We start from the raw sequence: 9,902 nt of genomic DNA on the forward strand, positions 1-9,902 counted from the left end.
ACTATTAATTAAAATGTTCACTATTTATCTTATTGGCTGGTTTACTTGTTTGGATCGGTTGGTCACTAGGCTTTGTAAAGTACGGTTGCAATGAAAAAAAGTTTGTAAACCCTAAGGGCCTGTTCACATGATATCAGGTCCTGATCAGGTGCGGATCTGCAGACGCGGTGCTACTGATGCAGTACGTTTTTGATGCGTTCCAATTTAAATTTTTTCTTTTTTTTGCTGGAGCGGGGCTGTCAGTATGTTAGCTGCAGTGCAGTGCGCACAGCGCACGTGAGAACTGTAGCCCATAAAACACATAGGGATACATTGGGATGCATTTTTAGTGCGTACGTATCAGGTCAGCACAGAAAACGGACGTCGTGTGAACAGGCCCTTAGGACATTTCTGTATGAATGGCTTCTAAAATGTGATCTATTCAACATTTATGGCTTATTAACAAATACAGTCTTATTAAACAAACTACTTACACAGCATTTTATTCTGAACAAGGGGTATACCCAATGATGATCATTGATTCAAAAAGCATGTGAAACTCTAGGATAATTTATTACAGGTATTTATATAGTGCCAACAATTTCTGCAGCGCTTTACATAGGTGCACGTTCACATAAGTCCCTGCCCTCAATCTAAGGTCCCCATCTCACATACAGGGCCAATTTGGACAGGAGCCAAGTAACCTTCCAGCATGTCTTTGAAGTGTGGGAGGAAACCGGAGTACCCGGTGGAAACCCACACAAGCACAGAGGGAACATGCAAACTCCTTTGCAGATAGTGACCTGGCCAGGATTTGAACCAGGCATCGCGAGTGCTGCAAGGCAGAAGCGCTAAGCACTATGCTACTGTGCTGCCCAATGGACATATGGAATATGGGGGATTTGGAGTTACATGCTCCAGTTATTAGAGGTGTAGTAGATTTCATCTACCCTATTGTATACTTGTGTGTGTATGTATATATATATATATATATATATATATAAACATTTGCTTAGCTTTTTATTTCATACTGTTAAGGTGCAATATGGCCCAATCAAAAGAGATTACATTGAAACTCAAAATAACAGCTGTTGAAGCTTATAAGGCATTATAATATATAAATATATATAAGCAAGAAAGGCATATAACAAGTTTTCTAAAAAGGCATGTCACTATTTGTACATAGTCAGATAGGAATTGGTGTTTTTACTGTAGCTAGGGGTTGGCATTCTACAGAGATCAGGACAAGGATAAGTAGTACAACTGTTAGCAGGTGACAAAACAGGTAAGAATCTGTACTCCCCTCTTGCTTGATGGCATCCATACTGTAAGTCTACCATAAGAAAACCAGTTAACAAAAGCAAAGTTCATAAAAAGTTATTAGTAAGAAGGTAGTGCTCTCCAAAAAGCATTGCTGTCTGTTTTAAGGCTGAAAAGACCTCCAAAGAGGTTTGCTAGCCATACTGGTGTTTTGCGGACAGATAAGATAAAGTTAGATTTTTCACTAGCAGGGTTATTCACAAAAGGGTGAAGAGTTTGGAGAAGGCAGAAGAAAGGAACAATCTAGGACAACATAGCTGAGCTGGAAAGTGAGCTGAATTGGAGAATGTTTCTAAATCGGGTATTTTGACCTAGATTACTCACTTGTCCTGCCTTCTCCAAACTCTTCATCCTTTTGTGAATAACCCTGTAAGTGTATGTAGTGTTATGGTTGGCAATCACTAAACACTGCATGGCAGCATGGAAAACACATTGTGAAGCATGAAGGAGAGCATATAATGGTGTGGGGTCCTTTGACGCCTTAGGGCTTGGAAGTCTTGTTTCCACTGAGGAACAATGAAACTCCAAGTTGTATCAATATATTCTATAGCACAATATCAAGGAATATTTCTGTAATGTAAAATCTAGCTGAGGTTATTGCTAGTAAATGAGGTTTTGCTAGTTACTGTGCTTATATGTGCTTATAAGTGTTGGCTGTTTATGGGGAACTCCTGTGAGGACAGAGCAATAAAAGCTTGAAAATGGTTCTAACTCTTCCTCATGTTATCCAGAACTTAAAAAAGCTTTGTATATAGTTCTACTTTAAACCTTTTTTCCATTAGGATATGATAATATAAAAAGGTGAGTGAGTGTTGTTAAATAACAATGATAGTGTCTGATATGCCTGTTTCCCAGACCTGTCAAGATCCTTCAGGAGTGAGAGTTTTAGATATCCAAAAATATGTACAGTGTCAATCACTGTCTCGGTAGTGTACCTTCACTATCTGCATGGATATGTGTAAAACGGCAAGTATTGCGGAATTCAAGGACAGCTTTAGAAAACATTGCTTTGGGTTGTGTACAGACATGGGTGCACAGGATGCTTTGTTGGGTAAGTGTGCCACAATGTGCAAATATGCTGTGCATACCTGTAGATTATGGAAAACAATTCCTGGGAGTCCAACATTTAGCAGTTTACTTCACTTTACAGCTAAATTCCAGGCAGATATTTAAAAAAATTATGCACAGTTAAATATTTTTACACATCATTACATTTATTTTACGTAAAACCATTCCTGAATGTGTCTTGATATCAGCCTACTGTCATCCCCTGCACAGCAGCACTCAATGAATAAAGAGCAGGATGAGCATAACCAGTATTTAGTTGCTCTTTTTATTGTCCAATCAGCAGGCTGCTGGTGGAGAGGGGACACTGCTGTGTTCTTTAACTCTAGCAGAGAACCTCCTGACTGTGCTGGACAGAGTTACAAATCCTTTCGCTGTGGTAGAGTCTTGTACCATTGATACTGTCTTGTTGGCCATCACTGAATGCAGAACATTTGAAGTTTAGGTAATACCCAGTAAATGGTATCACTTAAACTCAAAATCCTTTGGCTGGTACAAAGGTTCATGCTCATTTTGGGTATTTCAGCTGTATATTTAGTTGTTTGCCTGGATTTCAACTTTAATATACCCTGGGATACCAAACAACCTTGTAAATATGCTTCTGCCTTTTCTTTCCCTTTTTATTCATGAAAGATTTACTAGACTGGTTATGCTGAGGTGGGGTAAAAGAAAAAAAATGCAAATTGAAAGTTTCCTTGCAAGGTGAACAGCCAATTTCCCTTTAGTATATCATTCCCATTGGTTAAAAAAAATGAAGCCCAGAGCAGTTGCCCCTAACAACGATGGGCCTACTCTTTCTGTTCTGAAGCTTTTATTAATATATCCAGTTCAATTCTTCATGTGTACAGTTTTTCATTCTTTGCTCCATCACACATTGGCTATAGAGTATTCATGGAAGTAGTGTTATTGGATAAAGCATTTTCTGGCATTTGTCTCTTAGCTAGCGAGCCGCCAAGGGTTAAAATGCCCACGTTGGCGGAGATTTCAAGAGAACAAAGTCTTTGTCTGCCAACAGCAAAACCGTCGGCTGTGAAGAACAGAATGACTTGTAAAGAAAATTGAATGTCACAGAAATAATTAAAGCGTTCTTTATGTGCGCACATTAATCAATCCTGTGCTTTCCTTAATAACTCTTCACTTGACATGCTGGCAGAGCTGATCAGCATAGTGGGCAGTAATGACCCATGATTACTTTTACGTTGCATTTGATAGTAAAAGTAATACGTTTGGAGGTCTGCCTTTCGCGTGCCAGTTGAGACCACAAACAGTTTTCGACTGGCTCACATTGTGCTTAATGATATAATTGTGCCTGGCGTGGGTGAAAGGCAGTTCATCTATGCTATACGTTACCAGGTAGGCACAAAATAATATATAGGCTTATTATTGTGAGCTTTTGTGGTTTGATCTTGTTCTGAGGGTGGGAGTTTAAGGCTTTAACAGTGTTATATTTTTAAAGAGGTTCTCTATCTTAAAGATACTGTATCCTTAGTGTTGTTATTATTTGTCTGACGGTGTTGAGTACAGAAGAATGTTTACGCTAGATACAGTTTTATATTTCTTCTCTTTATGGTTTGTAGGCTTATAAGATTTGTACTTTGCCCATTCAGGGGATTAAATGGTCCCCTGTCATCATGTTAAACACTGGAAGCTGAAGCAAATATTCAGTACTTCCAGATAAGGTGGAGCATGTGATCCACTCCATGTGATAGCGCTGGACCAATCAGTGATGTCACATGGTGAGTCGATAGCCCTGTGCACGCTATAACTCCAGTGACTCATGGCTTACACAGGACGGAGAGGAAGTATATGCTGATGGGGATGGCAAAGCTAAAGTCGATCTGTTGCTTTGCCCTGTGTAGACAACGCAGAGGTTAACGTTACAGGTGTGTGACTATTGTCTCTTACTCTACTTTTTTTTTTTCCATAATTGCCACCATTTTATTACTAGTCCAAATAGCCACTACCATAATGGCATCATGCCCCATATACTTTGTTTCTAGCCACCCTTCCCTTGGCTTTGTGAGGAATTTCAGGAACTTAGTAGGAGAGGCACCAAAAGCCATGGTAAAAATGGCGGAGCTACCTGTAATCCAAGGGGGAAAAAAGGGATTCTATAATATTTGAATAAATGTTTACATGCTTGTGACTATACTACCAAACAAGATGGAAGGATGCCCCTTAGCCTGTGAAAGTGTTAAGACACGCTCATAGGTGCTATTTACCAAAGTTTAGTATGTATCCAGAAGCTCTTTGTTTTTTATCTTTCTTTAGATGACCAGAAATCCAACAGACAACATCTGTTTTTAGGCACTGTATTGGTTCCAGTCAGCTGAAGAGCAAATGGCGGGGAGGTTAAATGCCTGTTATCTATTGTGTATCCAGGAGATATAGGAGAATACAGCTGTTGAATCCTCCTTTTAGCCAAATCTATTCATAATTTTTAATTCAGCCCTTTTTGAGTCCATTATCATCCTAGCTCAACACATTGAGCCCTGATGAAACGAGTCCTTTCTAATCCCCAAAACATGTTGACTTTACATTCTTATGTTCAAATAAATGCTTCTACCAGCCATTGGTGTGGGGCTCTTTTTCTATGCTATGTCCCCTGGATTTGGTCTGTAGATCCTTTCTGAGGCTCTTACGTGTATGTGAGCTGGCTAAGCAATTGTTTTTGTGCTTTCCAAAAAAATTTTAATCATTATTTTAACAAAAGGTGATATTTTAAGTTTGACTGTGGTAGCTCTGTCTCTCATTGTCTACATTCAGCTGTGGAATATTCACTGGCTAGCATTTCTATCGTTTCTACATATAGTACAGGGTTACAAGCAAAACAGGAACATTTTTCTTTGCAGCCTTTTCAACCACAAATAAAAACAAAAAAAGCAACATAGTAAAAAATTAATATCTATAAAGTTGATTAACGTGCTGTACTGCTTTACACAGCGAAATTGGGCAGAAAGGTGCAAATAGTTGGATGCGTGCAAAAAACAAACAAACATGTAAGTTAACTAGTTGTAGGTTTCTGTCCATGCTTAAACCGAATTATTTAATGCATTAGTCTTATTGCTCAGCCTATAGAGTCTATTCTACTTCCAATGCATTTGCCATTTTCTGCAATGATTTACCTTCACTTTGCAGCCAGTTCTCAACAGCTCATAAAGATTTTATGTGAAAATTAACCCATTGGAGCTAAGCCATATTTGCCTTATTAAAAATCTGTATTCTTTGAAATCCAGTGTATTAATTGCATTGCAATGTGTGCTGTGCAGGCTCAGAAGGTGTTAACCAACTTGGAATTTATGGGTGATCTTTAGTTCAGGATTCTTAGCTAAAATTACTACTTAGAAAAAAAACTAAAGTATGCCTTGAAAGTACTGGCTATATGGCTATGTTTAGTGCAAATTCAGTCAGACTGAAGGCAGTAACCTCATTGTGTGCTTGTCATTTAGGCCATAAATACTCTTTTAAAACATTTTACTATATTTCTGTGTGAGTTTTCTCCAGTACAGGCAATTAAAGGAAAATACATTTACTTTTATGTATGTTTTTCTTCAGCTAAAACTCCAACTTAAAACCCAACTTAGGGTTATTTTTTTAATGTCCCTCATTCCCAAGTTAAAATAAAAAGCAGCACAGGCTGCAATACTCACCTCCTCTTTTGGCTCTGTTTTCATAATTACTGCATTTTGCTTCAAGATGTCTTCATTCTTTTGGGTTGAATGATAACTATTGTCATTCACCCCAGAATACATATTGTAATTGCAGGGCCTCAAGGGTCGTCCCGGTGAGGGGGTGGTATCATGATTCCCTGCAGTCACAGTTTATTGGTGCAGAGAGGGGCACTGACATCACGATGCTAGCAGCTTGTTTAAAGTGGTAGTGAGCTCTCCTATTTAGATCTTGTTTGGCATCTTCATACAGGAGCTGAAGGTTGCTTTTTGAACAAAGCTGCCCGAAGTTTTAAAGCGGACCTTTACCCATATCTTTAAAGTAACAACAAACACACCTTTTAGATATGTTTAATAATGACAATCTACAAACACATACTTCTAGATAATTGCCGGCTTTGTATTCTTTGCATCCATTATTTCTCTTTTCTTCCACAGTCTTCTGGCAGTGGCCATGTTAACTAAGGGCAGATTACTAGCTCACCTATTACTTCCTGGATTTCTGGCACATGTGACTAGACATGTGACCATGCACATCATCTCAGGGAAAGAAAATGCCTTTCCCTGAGAGCTCATGAGGTTACAGATGAGATTTCCCAGCAATGCTCTGCTTTGTGTGCATTGCTTTAGCAAACCGACGTAATGTGGCCCTTTCAAAGCAGGAAGTGAATGCTCTGCAAGTGTAAGTATTTCATAATCACAACATTTTACACTGGACATGTCTATGTTATTATTAATCATCATACATAGAGGGATGCATTGGTAGAATTAGCTTTTTGAGTGTAAAGGTTCGCATTAAGAAGCTTTGCAATTGTGTTGCTTGCTGTACACACTGTTCTTATACAAGAGAGGCCTGAGATTATGCTGGAAGGAGGAAAAAACAATCAGATTATCCCAGTTTGGCTATGCTTGGTGTGTTTTTAAGTCAAGATAAGAGGTCACAGACATTTAAAATTATTTTGTGCATGCTACATACAATTTGTAGGCATTGTGTTTACAATTGCTAGACAAAAATTGTTTTTGGAAGTCAGAAGATCTTCTGAAATAAACTTTGATTCCCTTTGCACATAAGCATTCCTCAAATATTTTTTGAGTGGAAGCATAAATGACGGTGTGTAAATTCGTTGGTGCTTGTATTTAAGCTTTACTGAAAAATGCAAAGCCTAGCCAATTGTCACCTTCTGATTTTGGTGTGCTCCTGTATACTAATGCTATTGTTTATACAGTATATGTTATTAAATCATGGAGTAAACAGAACAAAATACATACGGCACAGGTAATATTAAAGGAAGTGAAAAAGTTAAAATAATCACCTAATATCATAAGATTTAACCCTTTCGCTGCCAAGGACGTATGGCATACGGACCTACAAAAGTGCTTCCAGCTGGCAGCTTGGCCAGCTGATTTGAAAAATGTTCCGGAGGGCTTGGCAGCGAAAGGGTTAAAAGGGGCGCCCTCTTCTCTCTATTATAATATCTATTTTATGGAGGGGGTTACATTGTTCTTGACTCCTGTACATTCTTATTGATAGTACTCTGCTCTGACATTCTGTCTTGAATGCCCATGGGCATCTCATTACAGGACACCTATTCTTGTAACCTGAATTACTATTTAAAGTTATGATGTGCTATATAAGCATTCACACCTACAGGTATGAGATTATAAGGATTCAGTCCTGAGATTTTCAAGCTCAACACAATAACAGGATTTATTGGTATATAGTATACAGACTTGAATACAATGAACCAACAATCTATTTAACTACAAACCTAAAGAAGAGATCTAAGCATACATAAAAATATCACTAAAAGCACAAACCATGGTACAAACACACAATACAAACATATATATATAAGTGCACAGGTTTTATCCGGATAATTACCAGCAGATGTTCAAACAGGGCCCTCTGGTCATCAATTACAGGAAAGAGAAAGATCTAACTTTTTCCAGTCCTTATATACCCCTGGTGTCCATAGGGATACATGACAAGTTTTCCATTGGTTGCCTCCCAAGGCCTAATGGAGATTGGAGGGTTTCCAAGACCCTCTTTACAACTCCCCACCCCTCACTCTCCGATTGGATTATTAGATCAAAGGGTCTTGGCTCCTGATAAACCTGATACTGAAGTTGAACATCTATGGTAATTATCTGGACATGCCTGGGCTGAACAATGACCCTATTTGCAATTCCTTGGGCCTGACACTCCCCTCCACAGTGATAAGCACAACAAAGACTTTATTTCCCTACAAGCTATCAACACCTCAGGGCAAATATTTAAAACAAGAAATAAAACTATATACATATGTCTTATGAAGATTTGACATAAACTCATACGGTAACATTCTTCAATATCAGCAAAAAAAAAAAACAGTTTAAAGTAACTATCAGCATCTTATATTGGAATGCTAAATTTGTGATTCAGGCAAAGCTGGGCTCATTTATAAAAAATAGTTTTAAAGAAAGTGAAGGTGTTGAATCCAGGTATCATTTTATTACTGCAGGTAAGAGTATAAAATACTTGTTTTTTTGCTATGATTATTTTTATCATTAATAATATTGCTATCGTTTTTTTCCCTTCTTCTTCCTGTTATTCTATGTGATCTCACTTGCTTCCAGATAATATGCTGTATTTTAGTTCAAGCACATAAGTGCCTGGCTTCATTACTATTTGAAATTAGTCAGATACATGTTTGCGCATTATAAGGTATTTTTTCATGATATTCTGTTTTACGTATGCTTTTATTGCAGGTGATGCTCCAAAGTGTGCTTTACTAGATTACAGGAATCTGTTTTATCTATTCTAGGAGCTAGTGAGTTACTTTAAGTAGCCTTCATATCTTTTCACTGCTTGTAGAAAAGACTCAAAGCAATCAAGTGCTGCGATTGGTTTTGACACATTGGATACTTGACTGCTGAAAGGTCTCCAGGCCTGATATGTATTAAAGTGACACTAACTTCAGGAGTTAAATCTTAAAAATACATTCAAGCACCTTAACTATGATAATAATACAAAAATGTATCTCATTTGTACATCACTCGGCTGTAGATCCTCAAATCATCTCTGAATTGGTGCTGACACTGTCCTTCCTTCTGGAGGGTGGCTACTTTTGTTTCCCATGGTCCCTGTGTGTGTTGTAAAGTAGCCAACACTCCAAGCTCACTCCCGTGATGGACTACAATCTCATGTTTAGTTTAATAATGTGAGATTGTAGTCCATCACAGGAGCGAGCTTTGAGCAGTGGCTACTTTTACAACACACATCGGGACCCTGGGGAACAAAAGTGTCCTTCCTTCTGGAGGGTGGCTAGTGTCCGCACAAAATCAGAGATGATTTGAGGATATACAGCTGAGTGATATACAAATAAACTACATTTTTGTTAATAGTTGAGGTACTTAAATGCATTTTTAAGATTTACCTCCTGAGTGTTGCTTTAATATTATGTATTCCCAAAGGGTGAGTCTATGCAAAACTGTTATCTCCATTATAGATGGATGCTAGTGGGCTGAATCTTTTAAAAGTGACAAGACATCTCCTCGAGCTTTTGGCTTTGCCTCTTGCCATCACAGAGTGTTTGTTTCTCTCTCTCTCTCTCTCTCTCTCTCTCTCTCTGTCTGTCTGTCTGTCTGTCTGTCTGTCTATCTATATCTATCTTTCTTCTCTCTCTCTCTCTCTCTCTCTCTCTCTCTCTCTCTCTCTCTCTTAAATAAGACAGTGTCTTATTTTCTATTTTGCACGAAAAAAGACACTAGGTCTTATTTTGGGGGGATGTCTTACCTGGCTGGGGGAGGACTGGACGTCCCAGAAGGCGGCGTGCTGTTGCCGGTCCCGGTGTGATGTTATGCCGGTTCCAGTGTGGGCGGGGCGGGAGC

The 9,902-nt window shown here is 38.5% G+C and overlaps 1 protein-coding gene across 2 annotated transcripts in view; it reads left to right on the forward strand.

Moving 5' to 3' along the window:
• ATF2 (activating transcription factor 2) overlaps positions 1–9,902 on the forward strand; it is an 87,761-nt gene that overhangs the window by 65,191 nt on the left and 12,668 nt on the right. The window lies entirely within an intron of this gene.

The sequence above is a fragment of the Nanorana parkeri genome, unplaced genomic scaffold, assembly GCF_000935625.1.
Source record: "Nanorana parkeri isolate BGI_ZX_2015 unplaced genomic scaffold, ASM93562v1 scaffold44, whole genome shotgun sequence".
Classification (NCBI taxonomy): Eukaryota; Metazoa; Chordata; class Amphibia; order Anura; family Dicroglossidae; genus Nanorana; species Nanorana parkeri.